Raw genomic sequence first — 18,919 nt, 5'->3', positions numbered from 1 at the left:
CTATGATTCTAAGCTTCCAGATCTGCAGATCAAAAAGTGCTGCAAAAGCCTTGGGCATTGTCAGTATTACTGTTCCCCTGGCAGAGACTGAGTGATGTTCTGGGATGTCAGACAGCCCCTCAATCCTGGTGACAGAGCCTAGGACTTCATCCTCCTTAGCTGCTGGACTATTGGGAGGAATAATAGCAATTCAGACTTGTGTAGTTACTTTGGGGTCTGTGCAAAGTACTGGCCTGGGTTTTGGTTGATGTTTGTGCCACCCCATGTCTGGCTGGTGGAGAAAGATGCTCCATAGTGTCAGGTGATGCATGTGTGGCTTTGAGGAGCTATGCTTCCAGCCAGTCTTAGTCATGCAGAAAACTTCTCTGCTTCTGCAGGGGAATAAGCAGTACCACTCGAAGAATGAGCCCCATTTGATAAACCTTTAGCAATCAGTTTGTTTCCATTTCTCTGGGGGGAAAAAAGTGCAAAAAAAAAAATCAAGTTTGTCTGTTTCTCTTTTTTTCCCAGCTGTCTCATGTCACTTTATCTCTGGCTCAGCCTGTCTCAGGAAGCATACTCTAAATTGTATTGCAGGCAGCAAGATAGGAATCGTACATTGTCAATAGTTCTCAGTTCATTTGCTTCTTGCGTCACTGGGGAACACAAGTCATATGAATGGCCTCACACAACAGTGTCTGTACTTTCATAATCCCTGTTATTCACTTGTTATTCTGAGTCATTTGATAAAGACTGTGTCTGACTCATTTTTAGTGTATTTGCTTGTCTGCCCCTTCCTTCCCCTGTTACGCCAGCAGTAATACAGAGCTAGTGAATGACTTGGCCAGGTTCCCGCAGAGGTGACACGAAGTTTGCGAGCCAGAGGGTCATACACAGGGACAAGCTTCTCTGCTTCTTCCCTCTGTTAGCACCTGTTGGGACACTTTTTTTGGCAAATGCCAGATGACAGGGTAATAAACGGAGGAAGGAGTAATAGATGGAAGGAATGCAAGTTTCCTTCTCCCTGTGTAATAGTGACTTGCAGCACCACTGTGGTTGGTGATGTGTTGTCCTGTTTGGCACAGGTTTGTGGATGTGAGCGATGTCTCCATACCCTTTTCAGCTTCACGACCACACATTTATAAATCTATTACATCAGCAGCATTAGAACAAATGTACCTGTGCATATCAATGCACAAGTCAAGAAACTGAGATGAGATTAACCCTGCCAGGGTGGGCTCCCCACATGTGCTGATGTTGCTAATCTCATAGAAAACCCTTTTCTACTCAGTTTTGGTCAGTAGAGTTGGGGTCCAATTTGCCCAAATTTGGCCCTTTTTGTGCATCATTGTTTAAGGACATTGATGAATTTAAACCTAAGTAGTTTTTACCTTTTAACATCTCTGTCCTTTAAGTATTTATGTAGGATTTAAGTGTGGGTCCTAAATGACACTGGCCATTTGGGACTGTTTGTGTTGACGCTGCTGAAGGACTCTCTATGTCTTGGAGGATGAAAAAAGTATGCAGTTGATTTATCTGATGCTTTAGCTAGAAATTAGGCAAATGTACCTGTGCTGTACTCCACAGTGCTCAGTGCAGCAGCATTTGTAACCCAGAATCTCTCCTCTCTCGTGACTTTATGCCAACTCTGGCTCCTGGAGAATTCAGCTTCTGCCTGATGCCCTGTAGTGCAAAATTTACCTCTATGCTCTGTGTGAATGCAGTTGTATTTTTTGCTTCTGTAGGAACAGTCCTCCACAAAGAACAATACTGATGTTTAAGTACGATAGCTGAAAGCTTGCTGACCAAACTGAGCCACCAGATTTTATGTCTGAAATAACACACTCTTAAGTTATGCCCTCTCGATGGACAGCATGAGCAAAGTATAAAGGAAGAACCTGTTGTTTGTGTCGTCTCTACATGGTACTCCAGGTTTGGAGAGTGTTTGTTAAGGGGTAGAAAATACCTGCTGGAGCACTTCTGTTTTTTCCTGGTGGAATTTGCAGACCTGCTGACATTTTGCCCTGGTTTGGGACACCTGGTCCATCAGCAGCACTGAGGGTGCCTGAGCATCAGTGATCCTGGGCTGCCAGGGGTTGTGCATCAACCGTGCCTAGTGGGTGAGTTTTCCTGAAGCCAGAGATGCCACTGCTTGGGCTAGTTTGCTTCTCACACTGAGGAGTCCAGGTACTCAGGCAGCAGCTCTTTTGGGCTGGCTGGTAACTGTGGTCCTCAGGGAACTCAGGTCTAGTGGTTGTAAAAACAAAAGGAAGCAAAAGAGAAGAATAGGCAAGTCCGAGGCTGAAAGGGGGGGGAGAAATGGTGCACCTGAGACCAAGGGAGAGCAAGCATCATCACTTTGATACAAAGGCAACTTCATTTGAAACAGAAGAGTCACTGTCAGACACCAATGTTCATGTCACCTAGCTTGTTCCTAAGTTGAAAAATAGTGTTACTGTTAGTGAAGACTTTGTAAATGTATGTTTCTCCTGGTAAAAAGAAGGTACTGTGCTAAATGATAAAGAATTCATTAGATCTTGTTGTCCTGAAAGCTAAGGATAGCCACCCTTATTTCTGGGTTACTGATATTATTATAAAGAGTAATAATAGCCATGTACCTCCACTGCAGGTCTAAGTGCCTTTCTGAGTAGTTGCTGCCACCCAACATATAGTTCAACATGTTTTCTGGATAAAGTCCCTCTCTGGGACTTGTATTACTGGCAGCCTTTGGAATTTATGATTTGGTGGTCACTTTTCCCTTCCTACGCAACAGCTTTTTGTGCGTTATTACTCATCAAAGACTCCAATAAAAGTCTTAAGAGAATTTTACACCTACGGCTACTGAGACAAGGGAATATCATGCAGTTCCAGGAATCCAGTTCTGATTATGATAACGCCAAGATAAATTTGAAAGAGTGTCAGTGGTAACAAAGATGTTAATGTAGAATAAAGAGGATAAATCTATATGTAACTTTTTTTGGAGCATTTCTTCATCCTGACATTCTATAGTACTTTCTAGTGAAGAAAAGTACCTGCTCATTTTGGACATAAATCCTAAGGATTCTAGAAACCAGCTATAACCAAAAATAAAACTGACCCCTCTACTTCAACTAGCCAAGCTTTGTGAATAGCAAGACATGAGCAAATTTGATACTAGAAATATCTTCTAATCAAAAGACTTTAAAGACGTGATTTTTCTTCAGTAGAAATCTTGTAGGTTCGTTTACGAATGCCTCGTCTGTTATACAGCAGAGATTTATACCTGTTAGAAGAAACATCTTTAGAACAAGTGCTTTGAAAATTTTCTTCAGTAGTGCAGTCATCCTACTTCAAATTCAAGATTTCATTTTTGCCTATATGTAACTTCTGTAAACTGGCTAACTCTTAAATTCTTTTTGCAATGAAAATGTACTAAGCAGAGTAGAGAGAAAGACTACTTAATGTTGTCTGTTACACTCCGCTCACAAAATTTTGGTTAAACATTCATTTTTCCCTGTATCTGATACCGAATTAGTCTGAAAAAGCATTCTAGGACTAACTCAAATATGCAAGATGTAGGTACATGCAATCTTGTGGTCATGCTTCTTAATCCTAAGGTACGTGTTAAGGATAAACCCCTTTAATATTATCTGTTACATGTATTTGCAGTCTTTTGGTGTCTGGGGCAGAGGGCTGTCTGTAACACAGAACATTTCTAGTTTTACATAATATATATTTATGACTCATTAACCTTCCTTGGGCCTGCATATAAACAAGAATCCCAGTTTGTATATTAGAAGTCCAGCCACTGTACCTTTGGTTTATCTATTAATGATTATTGAAACCACAAGTGCCTGACAAATTATACAAGTGAGTCAGCTGAGAATTTAGAAATTATCTTCAGATGCTGCTGCTACAAACCACTTCCTATCAAGTATCATGAAATAATAATGGTCCTAATGCTATTCTGAACTGTCTGGCTGAACTTTGACATAAAGCACAAAAATGACATTTAATGAACTGAGGCAGTCATTAACCTATCTGTCTCTGTGATACTCCTCTCTGACCTCTTGTTTAACTGAATAGATATGCACATTGTTTCCCACGATAGTTCTCTTCCTGCAAGTATTCATAGGGTATGTATATGTAAAGAGCTTCTCAAAGACACTAATTCTACAGAACCTTCTGAAATACCTTAATCCACAAAAATCTGCAGGTTGTGTAATGTTTCAAACATGTTACAGTTGGCAGATTCATTGCTGTACCAAGTGCAGTCAATCCACCTTTCTCTCAGAAGAATGAGGAAGAAGTTTTCGGCGGCTTTTTACCCTTTCAACTTTCCTGACCATTTTAACTTGGTGCACTGTTGGACTACACTTACATAAAATCTATTTTGTTCTTTGCTACCTGCACTAGATTATGTTTTTTCCCTGCATTTCTCAAGATCACTACTGACATACTGACAGTGGGGGGCATTCTGTTCCAGCAGGCGTGTTAGGCAGACTGATGTGGGCAGTGGGTGTCTGGTTTCCTTGGCCACCCTCAGTTACCTCTCACGCCAGCATACCAGCAGCAAGCTGCTGATGATTGTCTGAGACCTTAAGTCTTAGGCAGAAAAATTTAAGTGGGTCCTTAAGAGGAGAAAACTTTTTGCAATCAGGTAATCTTTGCATTTTTTAATTTGCTTTGAAATTTGATAAGTAAGGAGAGTATCAGTAAATGCAAAGCGAGAGCCAGACAGACACAGAAGACTCAGCTGTTGAAGCCGAGGTGGGAGGCGGCATTTAATTATACTACAGTTTGCTAGGCTTAGGGTGTTAGTGGGCTAAAGTGTTGAAGTGAATTTGGCATAGTGGGTGTAATGCAGAGAAATAAGACTTCAGATGCACATTTTGTTTTGAGGGAGGATTTGAGGTTTTTGGACACCCCTTTCTGAGCTGGACTGCAAATGGTGAGAGGATGGAGGAAGAAGAGGAGCACAGGAGAACCCAAACCACTTTTCTCACTCCTCTGACACTTTGTCTCCAGAAGTTGTATTACACTTTCACCACAACACCTGCCCATCAGTGAGAGCTACTAGTCTCTGTCAGGACTGGAACTAGGTCTGGGGGGAAGCGTCAACGTGAGTCAGGCCTTTAAGGAAATCCCAAGAGGTGCAGAAAATAATGCAGATCTCTCCAAGTGGGTTTCTTCTCCCCTCAAGTCAATCTTTTATATCTTGTTTCTTGTTTGCACAGTGAACCCATTTTCTTCGCTATCTCCCAAACAAAGCTAAGGTTTTTACATAGTACCAGAGCTTTTAGAACAGGCCCATAGAGGCATGCAAAATTTCTCAAGACTTAGGTGATTGTTAGTAACGCTTGTGGTTTTTTGTCCCTAGGGGAAGGGATGTTTGTTATATTCCCGTCTTTTTCAATAGCTCTAATACATCACAGTAGCTTGTGATGACATTAATAGTAAAAATGTGCAGCTTGGTTTGCCCTAGATCTTTTAGAGCAGGGTTGCACGACAGGCAAAAGCAAGCCAGTTTGACTTGCATCTATCACTCTTCCCTGTGTTTATACCTCCAATACCACCTCATGCCCACTGTCTTCTACCCACCACAAGACCACACAGCTTTTGCTGTGTTTGTAACCTGTTTGGTTGGCAGGCTCAGTGAGAGCACTTGCGCATATTGGACTTGAGTCTAGACTTGATGGCCAAATGGGCAGCCTGCTTGTTTGGACAGACCATCTGATCACTGCATAGTCACCAGCCAGTCACCTGCTGGGCATGCCAAAAATCTGTGAGCTGGCCCAAGGGGTGCAGCAGTGGCCAGTGGATGTGCTAGCTTGTGCCTGGCTGAAGTGCTACCACATGCCAGTGAGGTTATTGCCCTGACAGAATTGAGGAGAGAGCGAAGTGAAAATGTAGGAAAAAAGAGAGAAACTCTGCACACAGTTGTCTAGCCTCTTTAATTGCTCAAGATTTGTGAGTGTTTTCTATCTAATTCTACTGTGATCATGCAAGTTTGAATGTTTTGATATAAATATCATGCCCCTTTGGAACTCTTTCTTCTGAAAAAGATACAAATGATTTAGCAGCCACATATTCATGGCTAACTGTCCTGAGTCAGTGTTTCAAAATCAAATGTCATCTCTCACTAGGAATGTACAATATTTTCAAAATGCTACTTTGAAATGTTACTATAAAGAGTATAATTAAACTTCTTATTACTTGTGCATTCTTTGTGGTTTTTAACGTGCTCATCAATGCCGTGTGAGCACTCTCATGGCTGTTTGCGACATTTTTATGGCAATTCTCACCAAAGCCATTCCAAGTTTTCAGCTCACACTGCTTTTCTGTTGAAGGCAGCTGTTTAAGATATACTTGCTTTTGTTGAGAAAAAAATGATGAAAAATTGCTTCAGCACGGATGGGTGACTTATAGCCACCTGTGCCACTGAAGTACTCTGTACTCAGCCAGCAACAAAAGCTGTGATAGCAAGTTGTCTCTACCAAAAACAAAAAACACGGGTTTTAAGAAAAGAGGGAAGGCAGTAGTGGAAGCAGGGTGAGTTGTTTTATTTGTATTTTTGCGTGTGTCAGAGTAGTGTGGCATTAGACAGTGAAGACGGCAAGGAGGAGGGGATGAAAGACATCGGGGAACGTGTAGATGCCAGTATTGACAATGGTGAAGTTGATCAGAAACGCTTTCAGAATGGATGTTCATACCAAAGTGCTTCATCCATCTCTTTTAGATGCATTGATTCATACTTCTGCAATTGCCACCCCACACCCCCACCATATGTAAAGGGAACAGAGGTTGCAAAATGCCCTTCAAAAAACATCTGAAAGAAGACTAAGACTTCCTTTTGCATTATCTTGTATGAGGCACATGCTACCTGTGATACATACAGGAGAGAGGAGGCTGCTTTTCCTTGGTACCATGGCCCTGTAGCCATAGCTCACAAGGGGAAGCAGTACCCAGATCTTGCACCTGAAGACTCAAGGAGAGGCAGGAGCATCCATGGAGCTGTGAGAGATCATGGAGCTGGCTGCTACTCCCACAGTGAAATGCTGCCTGAGCCCAGGCAGGCAGGGCTTGAGGAAAGCCTCAGGGAAGAGTCATAGTTGCAAGCTGAAAGTTCGTTCTATTGAAGTAAAGGCTAGCTGAGGACATTACATGACTTTGGATGCTTCTTCCCTTTCAGCCAAAACAGTCTGACTGCGGGCAGTGCAAGTCCCTGCATCCAGCTATATGGATGAAGAGAGGTGAGGAACTATCAGTTTTCTGGCTGTGAGAAAAATTAATTTCTCCAAGTAGGAGAAATTGGACATAAGGGCCCAAAAGATCTGTTCATGAGGGAAAAGCTTATGGATAGTGTATAGCAAACCCCAGAAAATTTTAGATCTACTGCTGGGACTTCGTGTCTAAGGATCCCTGAAAGAGGCCTGGGTATCATGGAAAAAAATAGACTTGCTTCTTGTCTTTTCTTTGCTTAATCGTCACCGTCTTTTCTCTTTGTCTTTTATTTTCTTACCTTAAAAAATTAATTTGTCAAAATCCATGGGATCCTAGGGATATTTGATGTAAATGCTTTGGTGGTTAATGTCAGAGAATGTAGCAATACGAATGTGGTTGGTGGTTCATGTGAGACAATATAGTATCTGTGTAAGTACTTTTTTGTGGTTATTTAGTGTGTTGACACCACCAGTTTGTTTCATTTGTTACTAGAAAAAATGGTGAAAATCCTAGAATATGAGGGGTTTTAGAGGAGCAAACCGAATATCCTGAAACTTGCTGAACCTGGATTTGATCTGTGTTTTAAGCCACATTGAATAGCTGGCTTATGCACGGTAGTGTTCTCCCAGTGCTTTTTAGGACTGAATAATTTGGAGAGGCTCAAGTTGTCACTATTAAGTTGAAACAAAGTATAAGAGATAGTAAGAAAAAAATTTTAAAAGAAAAAAAAAAGGTGTTCCTTGACACCTGGTTTCACCTGCTATGCTGTACATTGGAGTCCATCCAGGAAATCACAAGTGACATTTACACAGAAAAGAGACCAAGTATTTACCCAACTAGAGTCAAATATAATATGGAGCTACTCACACCCATGGCTGGTTTTGAAGAAACAGCTGGGTACAGCCTATGTTCAGCTACATTAAAAAAAATAATAATGAAAGAGTGTGTGTCCCACCATAGTAACTGGCACTGTGCACTCTATTTTTTATTTCTCTTTTCTTCTTGCTCTATTCCCAAATTGCTAATTAGAGTCAACAAATTGGCTATAGAATACAACAAGACATCACGTAGTCTGCCAAAAGGAGTGGCTGGCATCTGTACAAATTGGGTTATGATGTGTTTGAAGACTTAATGTTGAAAAAAGCTTTCAATATTCTCTTCATCCTCCCTGTCCTCCTACTGAAGTGACTCAGTTCCAAAGGCAGCAATGTGTTGCTCCCTTGCTATGAGAGGTTTGGTTAACAGAAATGAGCTTCCCCATGAAGAAACATGGTCCTCTACCAATTAAGTTTCATTGTTATGCTAAGTAACCAGTAAGTGCAGACCCTGAGTGGTGGGTAATTTGGATGTAACCCAGCTGAAGTGTTGTGATAATGGTTGCAGTAGTTTGGCTTGGCAAGCAGGGGAGCCCTGAAAGGGAGTCTTCTGTGGCTCCAAAGTAGCATATGTAGACCTACTGCAATCCTACAGCACTGCACAACATACACATGTGTTTTGTGCTGTGTGGCTGTATGCTCCCTCCCTATGCCTTGTAGCATACTTATAGGATTCTGAAAAAGTTAGACTGTTTAGAGTGGAGGTGGATATTCCAATCCCTTTCTGTATTGTATGGCCCAATACAACATCATTTGCTTTTACTTGGTGGTCTTGCTATCCTCATATCCCCAGGTATTGACCAATGACTTACAGTGGCTGATTTGTTCTGAATTTGCATGTTAGTATGAAGGTTAAATCAGAGCCCTCATGTTAATTTTCCAAGTATGTTTTTACTGGTATGGTGGCAGATGCATTTGGCTGTCGAGGACATACAGCAATTTGTGCATCTATTATTTTCCAATAGGATTGAAGACTGTTATGAAAGCTTTTACCCAAAATAATATGCTGGTTGATTCAGAGGTGACACTGGATCTGAGGGTGATATCAGGGGAGGAAGCAATTCCATTTTCTTCTGCCATCTCCTACCTTATGGAGCTTTCAATTAGCCTAGGTTTCAATAGCTTTCAATAAGCCCAAACTTGGAGTGATGATCTTATTTATAAAACACAGGGAATATAACTAAAAGCATTCAGCTAGGCTGACCTGACTCCTGCTACTGTGATGTCTCAGTACATGTGGAGCATTTTTGATCATACTGGCAAAAAGTATTTCTAAAAGATGTTGCCCTGTTGATAATTGTGCTCTTAAGCAATGATGGTCTTTTCAGAATGAGGCAGCATGAGACACTGCAAAGAAGCCTGTAGGTGTGGGCACGTAGGTTTCTGTGTCATCCCAAATCCTCTGAGAATAAAGCCAGTGTTTGGGCCACAGGGAATGCAGGCTTGTACAAAGGGATTTGTACAGCAGGAGTTGGCTGAGATACATGATACATGTTTGTGGCTCGTTGGCTGTAAAATGTGAATGTCTTGTTTCTCTGATACATTTCTGAGCAAAGCAGTGTAGCTGTTGCAGTAGAAGCAGTGCTAAATAGGCTTAATGCAGATGATCATTTTTCAAGATTTGCATCTGCTGTCATGTATTCAGCCATTTATAATTCTTGCCATATATCTTAACAAAACATCTCCAAAATCTTTGGCTACAGGCTGTTTCCAACTTCAGATACACTTTTTGTCTAGTGGATTTGGAAGAGAATTGCATGCATTGTCACACTGCCTTATTCGACTCTTTGATCTCGCTCACAGTTCTTCATGCGTAAAGATTTTGAGAGTGCTGGTTTCCTTTTCTCTTTGACACAAGTATTTAATCTAAAATATTTAATTTGAACAAATTGCAGATATGAAAACAGAGCTTTAAGACAAAGGTTTATGCCTCAGAAGGGGAGAGGGGTCAACTTGAGTTGAAAACGCAGGCTTTAGGGTCAAAGTATCTGAATTCTTTTCTCAACATGCTAGATTTCCGAAGTAACTGGAAGCAAGCCTTTTGGTGCCTCAGTTTTTCACCTGTAAAATTGATTTAAAAGATATTTGGCTATTTCTTTTATTTGCTTGTGGAGATTTTAGTTGGCTTCCTTTCAAAGGTCTTAATTGCTTTAGGATAATGACATTATTGTCAATGAGCTAGTAAGTTTTAAATAACTGTGATATATGGTATATACTTACTGATTGTAAGGAGTAGTAAAAAATCCATATAAAAATGAAGTATGAAATAGGATATAAGTAAAATAGTTTTATTAGCTGCTTCACCTACTATAGAATTACGGCACTTTGTCCCTTACAGAGTTAATCAGACAAAAAAGTAGGAGTTGGATCATAGATGTACTACAGGATTTCATAGTTGGGTCTGATCTGAAAAATACTTCTGTTACTATTTATTAAAGAGGTTCTTGTTTTTAACTGTTTCTAGACTTATTCTGGAAAATCTCTTTTTACTATCTGTGATTTTATTTTAGGTATACTCAATAAATAATCACATTGTTGCAGCTTCTGGAGTGTTTAATATTATCATCTCAGTTAACTAATATTGTAGATGGATTAGTTGTATAAAACCCAAATATTTTAAAGCAGCAGTACTAACCTGTCATTATTCAGAGTATGATTCATCCTAGGAGTCAAATGTCCATGAATATAGATCCTTTTATTTTTTTCTTTAGTATGCTGAAAGTACATACTCTTAATGCTTTATATTGGTACAACCTCTTACTTTTTCCATCTTGAAACTCAAGTCAGTTTTTGTTGGGGGTTTTTTCTGGGTTTTGTTTGGTTTCCCTCCTTCCCTGGTGTTTCTACCCCTGGGGTGTCTACTCCTTTTCAAAAATGAACTTCTGAAGAAAATGAGAGAGAGTATTTTTTTAATGAAAGTTCATCACAACTAAAAGAAAAGTGGAGGGTAAACACCATTGAGTAGTCAGTATACAATTTTTTGTTTCATATCTAAAAGAGATAATTGTTTTTATCATTCCACTTTCCATTACACAATTGCCAGATTTAATGTATCCACCTGACTGCATATAGACTATTCTGTCTTCTTGGAGACTAATCTGTTCTGTGTCTCAATTATATGATTCTTATAATGTTTTTCTGGGTCCAAAATAATTTTAACTTATTTTGGTTGAAAACATGTTTGCACTATCCATAATACCATCCTTAAAAAATGGTCGTTAAATTATTTTCTCATGGGTATTTATGTAATGGAAATGACTTTAGCACCTGCACTAACTCTGTCACAGGGTAAATATGGAATTGCACAGGCTATGTGATAATAATTTAGCATTATATGTCATAGGCTTTTTCATATCCCTGGATCTGCTGGACAAGGACTGGTGATTTGTTGTAGTCTGACCTCCTAAAAGAAGGTTAGTACATTAATGGAGCAGGGCATACACTGAGGATATTCTTAATGCACTGCCTTCTGCCTGCCTGCCCCAGTACTCTGCAAATTTGTCTTCAGCAACGCAAGCGAATCATTTATCCCACCTTCATGTTTTCCTAAGGAAAATGAAGAACGGAGAAAAAAGAATGGCAAGAAAAAGGGGCAGGGGCAGCATGAGAGTTCCCTTCAGCCCTCTGACAAAAGCACTGTGTACGTGCAGGGAGAAAGAACATTTTAATTTTTTCTTTAAGGCATCCACCTTAGATGCACAGAAGAATAGACACACCTACCTCTCTCTGCCTCTGATCCACTCAGGCTCAGCAGCCATTTGGCAGCTTGCACTACGAGCCATGTTAGCAGCCAGCAGTTCACAGTACAACCAGCCTGCTCAGCTGGAAATCCTAGTAGCTAGGATTGCTTCCCCAAATGCCATCATGTTTCTTTTTTTTATGGGAGGAGTTCTGCTTGAGAAGAGACCTGCATTCCCTCTCTTTTAGTGAGAGGTGAGAGGAAGCGATGTCTCAGAAATGACAAATAGCTTCTGTTGGCCCCATCTCTCCCTGTGATCACCACACCCAGGAGGGATGCCTGAGTAAAGATGCCTCCAGTTATTGCAGTGGGACCTTCTCTGCCACTGTCGGATGAAACCACAAGCGTGTTTGTATGCAGCGGGTCTGCATTAAATCCCTTTATTCACTTAGGGCCTAAGCAGCACAGTTGGGAAAATGTTAGATAGAACTTGATTTCCTTACTCTTAAAAAAATTGCCTCTGTCGGTTTGCCTTAACCAAACATGGAAAGATGTGGTAGTGATACCTCATGCAATTAAAGCAGGAAGAGACATCTCGGTCAAGTAACATCCATCCTTTGGCTACCATATTTTCATCCCGTCGAAAATCCTTGGCATGCGTTTCTTCTGTGAGTGAAGGAGGGGCTCTTCTCAAATGAGTGTTGTGGACGTAGCTGGCTGCAATGTTTGCTCTCCACTCACTGCCAACAGTTGAAAGCCAGCACTAAGGGACCCAGAGACCCGTTGCACATGATCATCTCCCTGCGCGTGATCAGGTAGCTTTGCAGCTCTTCCTTATTTTCACCCCTCCTGTTCATACACTGTTTCTTCTAGTTCCTTCTGTTTTTCTTGATTGCTTTTGATCAAACTTGCTGATATCACACACACACACGTGTTTTATCACAACTGGGTGGCCCTATGAGGATACCCCCTGCCTTGTGTAGATGAGAATAAGCTTGCCCTGGAGAAGACAGGAGGATTGCATGGCTTTGAAGCTTTCTGTTTGTTAGAGAAGTGAATCCTCCTCTGGACAGCAGATCAATTTTACCCAAGAGCTCTGAGCAGGACCAGTTTTGAGAAACAGCTGTATTTCTCTGACAGTCTGGCTAATCTGTGCTTGCAGGACTGTTTGTTTTTTATTATTGTGATACAAGTATTTACAAAAACAGAGGGGGGGGGGGTTCTATTTTTCATTATTCAAATAGCTGAAAATCCATATGAAAAGTACATTTGTATGTGTGCCCAGATGTAGAGCCCCTGTTAGTGAGGCCAGCTGGGATTAAAGTCTCATTTGTATAATTTGTAAAGGCTTTGGAATTTTTCCTACGGTTTTCAGCCGTAAGCTGGAATTTAGCTTTTGTCAAACTGCTGGACAGCTTGCACAATAAAGCTTCCAACTAAAAATATTTCCTGTGCAACACGGAAAACCCCACCGTTTTAAATGCAGTGACTATGAAGTTGGTTTGAAAAAAACAAATTAATAAAAAAAGAAGAAAGAAAAAAAAAACATGCCCTGTGTGCTTTAAAGGCTTAATCAAAGAGAGCTCTACTCATAAGTAGTGCAACATACAGAAGGCTCATTTTCTGCAAAAGCAGAAATAGAATGGTAAGGAACTTAGGAGGCACACACGGTATGCTCAGGATGCTCGTTTGCACACGGCAGTAGAGAATACCGTTGCACAGCACCAGATACCCTCGCTCAGTCCTTATGTGCCCTTGGTCCATGCTGGGAGGGGCTGCTGAGGCAGAGTGGCTGACTGAGCCGACCTTCTGGGCCTGGCCAGCTATTCCCCATCTAGCCCATTTTCCACTGTAAATCAAGGAAATCTCCTTGCTTGAACTGCTGGATAAGCATCTGAACGATGTCCAAGTAGTTTGCTATTTGGGGAGTGCAGCATCACTCCATCTCATTCCTCCTCCTACCACTACAGGTGGGTGGGTGGCAAGGAAATGCTTTCCTTACACCCCCCAGCTTGGGACCTGCATGGGACTTGGATTTGGAGGTGTCATGCTCCTGCTGGATGACACGGCAGTGCCTCCAGCTGAACAATGTGTTTCTTAAGCCTGTTTGTGGAGTCACAAAGCTACAAATACATGTCATCCTAGAAAGGGGTGGTGGAGTCACTGTGTGCACAGCCGCCAGAAGAAAGCGGCACAGCCTACTTCAGTAGAAGTTGGGCTTGCGGGGTGAGATAACCAGTAAGAAAGATAGGAACTGAAATTGCATCTTTTCCCCTCCCCAGCAAAGTTTTAAGGTTTTGGCTTTTCTGAATTATTTTTCTTCCCCCCCCCCTTTCTTTTTAAATAATTTTGAAATGAGCCCAGCTTTCTCTCTGATTGTACGAGGTGATGAATCTCCTCATCTTTGCTGGCATTTCACAGCTGTTTGTTCACAGCTTTCTCCCAATATAACAGAAACAGACCTTAAAGCGGAGGATTGTTGTCTTTTTGGTATTCTTGAGCTCTATATTAAAAGCTCTTCGTATTTTTTCTAATCAGGATTACAGAATTAATTTGCATGGTTTATCCTCTGTTTTTTTTTTCTGATGGAACAGAGTTTGTATCTCTTTTGTGAAAATTTTTATGCTTCATCGACCTTACTTTTTTTGTTGTTCAGCTGTTTTTCAAGAATCTTTGGATTAAAAACGTTGCAGCAAGAAAAGCCTTGACTTAGGTAATTTGAATAACTAATCAAAGTGGCTTTATGTTCTGTTGTTTCATTTGGTATCTGCTGTGGTAATGGAAAGCATTTCTCGTGGGTGAGCGGTGCATTTATTCGTAGCCATTTATGTTCAGTTGTATTTTGACTGTAAATACTTTCATTTCATTAGCGTGAACGCAAAGTTCAATGACCAAATGTTCCTGAGAGTGTTTTGATGTTGCTGTCTACATTCTGTAGTTTATTTACATGAGGTTTCTGTATAAATTTTCCTTCACTTCAGTGGGTAAGTGCAAAGGATAAATTCATAGTAATAGCACAGCAGGAAATGAATGCCTCTCCAACTGAGAATTTATGAATATCTCTTGCTGTTGTTGTTTCTTAAGAAAAGCAGCATGATGTATTAATTTTGAGGTACTGTCAGTGTGGATTTTTGTTCTTTTTGCCTGTCTTCTTTCAGAAATCTGAAATAAAAATTACATTGATGTATTGTAGCAAGTAGAAACAAATATGACAGTAAAAGACAATATATCTGTGTTCAGTGTAGCTATAATAACTTGCTTTGATTCATGTTTATTTGTATTTTGCTTCAGCGTGTTGCGTGCATGTGAGTGTCATAAATTTACTAATGATGCAGTATCATTTAATTCTTATGATTTGCCTGAAAACTTATCTAGTACCAGATGACCAGGATATGGAATTACTTTCCTTGGAAAAATATTGAGATATTGAAAATGTATTTTACTGCAAATTAAGATAGGAAAAAAACTCCAAAATGTTACATGAAATGAAATTTCTGGGGAAAAAGGGATTCATATAAAGTGAAGTATTTCCTTTACTTAAGGGGGAAAGATTTGTTTCAGTGGTAATATTTTTATTTGTATATTTATTATTTTTATGTCATAAAATAAATCCTATAGATCATATACAAATGTCATGAATGTATCCTGTAATTTAAAATATCCTCATAAAAAGCACTTTGAAGTGAACATGCGGAATGTTCCATTTCAGCAATATCTGAGTGTTACAGCTTTTACACAGGCATTTGGATCTGGACTTGTTTCAATTTGGTTTCAAATATCCAATGGCTGCTTATTTAATTTCCATCTGGTTTGACAGGTAGTATTAATCATCTGTGTAAAGATATGCATTTTAATGAAAGGCTTAGGAGGAAAATACTTGGCAGTGTGGTGGGGAAGTGATTTCCAGGCATTGAATGAAACACCTAGAAGGGCTGAGAAAAGAAGGGGACAAGTTCTTGGGCTCCATTTATTTACACCATTGGTGATGAGGACTACAGACCAGTTTTGGCCACTGAGTGGTCCACAGTGGCTGCAGTAACATCTGGGGCTTGTCACACACCAACTTAGAAATGAAAGCAGGAATAAAATGAAGAGAGATGGGCTTTTTGTGCAGGTGGGGTGGAAGTGTTATGGATATGACTGTAAGGCTTCTTGTGAATGACAGGCTTCATGGTTTTCTTATCCAGGAGAGTTATTTGCTGGTTGATAAGAAGGTGTAACAGCTGAGTGCCTGGATTTCTCCTGCAAAAGTGACATTTTAGCCCATTGGTATAGCTGCCAGCTAGTGAGGAGATACACTTTAAACCTCATTTCTGAAAGTGGCACCCATGTAATTGTCAGTTAAAAGAAGAGGTGGAGTGAAAATACCCTTGACTGTTTGACAGGATTTTTCTTTTTAAAGAGTTGGCAGTTTCTACACTGCGAGTCTCAGCAAGACTTTGCTGCATGTGTGACTCACAGCATTGCATAGCCCAGATTTAGTATCAGTGTGGCATATCTGGTGCTCTCAGTGGCATCTCATCCATAGGGTCTGCACTGTGCTAAGTCGTATCCTGACAGTTACATTTGGCTTTCTTGAAAGAGTACTGGTAAGGCCTCAAATTACCAGTTCTGGGATTTGTATTTAAACAAAGATATAGGCCACTTGGGTCTTTTTTTCCTTGTCCCAGAAAAAAAATGGTGGGAATGATCAGACGGCTAGAAAACATGATCTGGGATGAAACTGGATTCTTTGGCCTTTAAAAAAAAAAAAAAGAGAAGAGAGCAAACATCTTAAACTGTCTTGTTTGAATAGAAGTGAGGAGGATTTGGCTTAAATGTTAAGAAAACCTTTCAGCTTTAGGATAGGAAGACACCAGAGTGGATGGCTGGGGGAGGTCTGCAGTGTTGGCAGTCGTTAAGAACAGGCTAGCTGTATATCTGCTGGGGGTGATCTTGGTATTGCTCATCACATGTGGGGGCAAGGGGAACACTTATGTGATCCCATTTCCTTCATGGCCTAAGGCTTGACCAAAGTGGCCTGAAAGCAGCAGTAACTTGCACTGCAAGCTCTCTGCGAGCTCCCCTGCAATGCAGCCTTTTGAACTTTCAGGTTCAGAAGTCAGCCTGAATAAATAAGCATCAGTCAACTGATGCTCACTTTACAAAGCAAAAAAGGAGAAAGAATATTCACTAATGGCTGTAAGACATGGCAAACATGCTTATAAACATATTGTTATGGCAAAAGCTGAGATAGCTAGCTCTTGCTGAGATACTGTCAGAAGTTGTATTGGATATGGCTTCTCACATCTTTTACTGCTGGTAGATGCCTGAAGAGAGGTCCTACCCCTTCTTAGGTCATTGCTTTAACTGCCATTAAGTCTCCATGGTCATGATTTCACCTCTGGTGTTTATAGTCAGCTAAATTACAGTGGAGCGCTGAGTTTGAAAAACCTCTTCTTTTTAAAAGTTGGATATTATAACTGCTGCAAAATCTGTATTTTCACTTGAGTTAGCCCAAAACACAACATGCTTCCTGGGGGTAGCAGGTCAGGTTAATATGCCAAATATGCATTCATTCGTGAGCCAGGGGTTCCTGACATACAGCCTGACAGGGAAAATACAGGGAAAAAAAGCTCAGTTAAATGCTGACATGTTCTACTCTTATGTGTGTTTTCCTGCCAGAGGATCAAACCATAACTCCAATTATACCCAGTATTGTCTCAGTGTTTTCCTCACCTGCTGCAGGACACTTACCCTCTTTGGGAACAGACCTGAAAATGGTCCTCACCAAACTTGTACTCACAGCATTCATTCACAAAACAGAATGATGGGTTTGTGCCCAAATTAAGCCAGAAGACTTTTTTAGCCTGACCATTTTCATACGAGAAGATTAACGGGATGATGTGCAAAAACCACTGAACCTGAACTATGTCCAGCCACCATTTGTTCAAACCTTATCCTTTGCAGAAGTCTTAAAAAGGAGGTATCTTGTTGCAGTGAGCCTCTGTGAAAGGAACCTCTTTGGTTTGGAGGAAATGTAATTGGAAGACTGTAAAATTCAAAGAAAACTCAAATAGCTTCATAGGAAAAGTAAGTTAAGTATGCAGATGACTGCCGAAAGGGAAGGAGGATGTGGTGATGCAGGACTGTGCACGTGGTGCTGGGTAAGTGAAAATCTATTATTAGGTGGCAACATGGGCGTGTGTAAATGGCAAAAGGGTGTAAATCTGAACTGAAGGTGGTATGTCAGGTCTGGCATTTCTCAGGGACAGTTTGAGGGCGTAAATGCTCTGACTGGGTTACGGGAACCATCAGAGATATATAGCCAAGTTTACAGGTGTGTTCACTTCAGGTCCAGACCTCTTGTATCACATGGGCTTGATTTTGGCTGAACTCGTCAGTTCTGGAAGATTGCAATATACCACTGAGCAAACCCGATCCATACCCACCAAGTTTTTTGTCACCGCATATGGCCAATGTTTAATCATTGCAGGTAATGTCTGTCAGCAAATGTAAGCAAACATTTATCTGCAGACTAGATGTAATCTCCAGGAATGGTGGTTTGCTAGTATAGGGATTACAAATTGCAACTAATCTTTATTTTTTTTCTTTTTTTTTTTTTTAATAAAGCATGGGTTAAGTCTGTTATTTTCTTAAGAGAGGACACCTGTATCTTCTCCATTCTTGTTTTCAAAAAGGCTGTTAGAGGCAGATGTTTTACTCCTGATTGTTACATACTGATTAATGTCCAATAATTGAATAATATGTTTAAAGATCAGCAGTTTTGTGGTTTATTTTAATGTAGACAAGATGATCAAGCTACCACTGGAAGTATGGGTCACAAACAATGCACAGAGAAACGTCTGTGAATTGGAGAACGGGTTTTTAGTGGATTCTGCATACCACATATCTTAGATATTTTTTGTTTGTTAGCAGGCTTTGAAATGTTGCCCAGTAGAGGGAAATGTGATTCTACTTCATTTTGAAACCAGCACATTACCTGCTGGTTTTCCTCAGCCGTTCTACAATGCCTGTAATTTCACCTTTTTTCCGGTTTTGCATGCCAGTGTTACATAGCTTTACTGCAGCATCCCATGTCAGGGCATGCGTGGGTCATCCAGAGAAATAGGAGGTAGATGTTAAAGTGAAGAAAGGCAATGTGTCTCTATGTGGCACGTAGCTGCAGACTCTATCATCAGAG

The 18,919-nt window shown here is 40.6% G+C and overlaps 1 protein-coding gene across 6 annotated transcripts in view; it reads left to right on the top strand.

Annotated features, from left to right (window-relative positions):
* MYRIP (myosin VIIA and Rab interacting protein) overlaps positions 1-18,919 on the top strand; it is a 247,759-nt gene that overhangs the window by 161,876 nt on the left and 66,964 nt on the right. The window contains exon 1 of one of the 6 annotated variants that reach the window (XM_075055765.1): positions 14,434-14,449. The exons of the other annotated variants lie outside the window; for them this stretch is intronic. The gene's annotated coding sequence lies outside the window, so the exon portion shown is untranslated. Of the gene's footprint in view, positions 1-14,433; positions 14,450-18,919 lie in introns of those variants that run through there. 6 annotated transcript variants of the gene reach the window in all.

The sequence above is a fragment of the Buteo buteo genome, chromosome 2, assembly GCF_964188355.1.
Source record: "Buteo buteo chromosome 2, bButBut1.hap1.1, whole genome shotgun sequence".
Lineage (NCBI taxonomy): Eukaryota > Metazoa > Chordata > Aves > Accipitriformes > Accipitridae > Buteo > Buteo buteo.
Note: the sequence above shows the minus strand (reverse complement) of the source record. Positions and strands in the feature narration are given on the sequence as shown.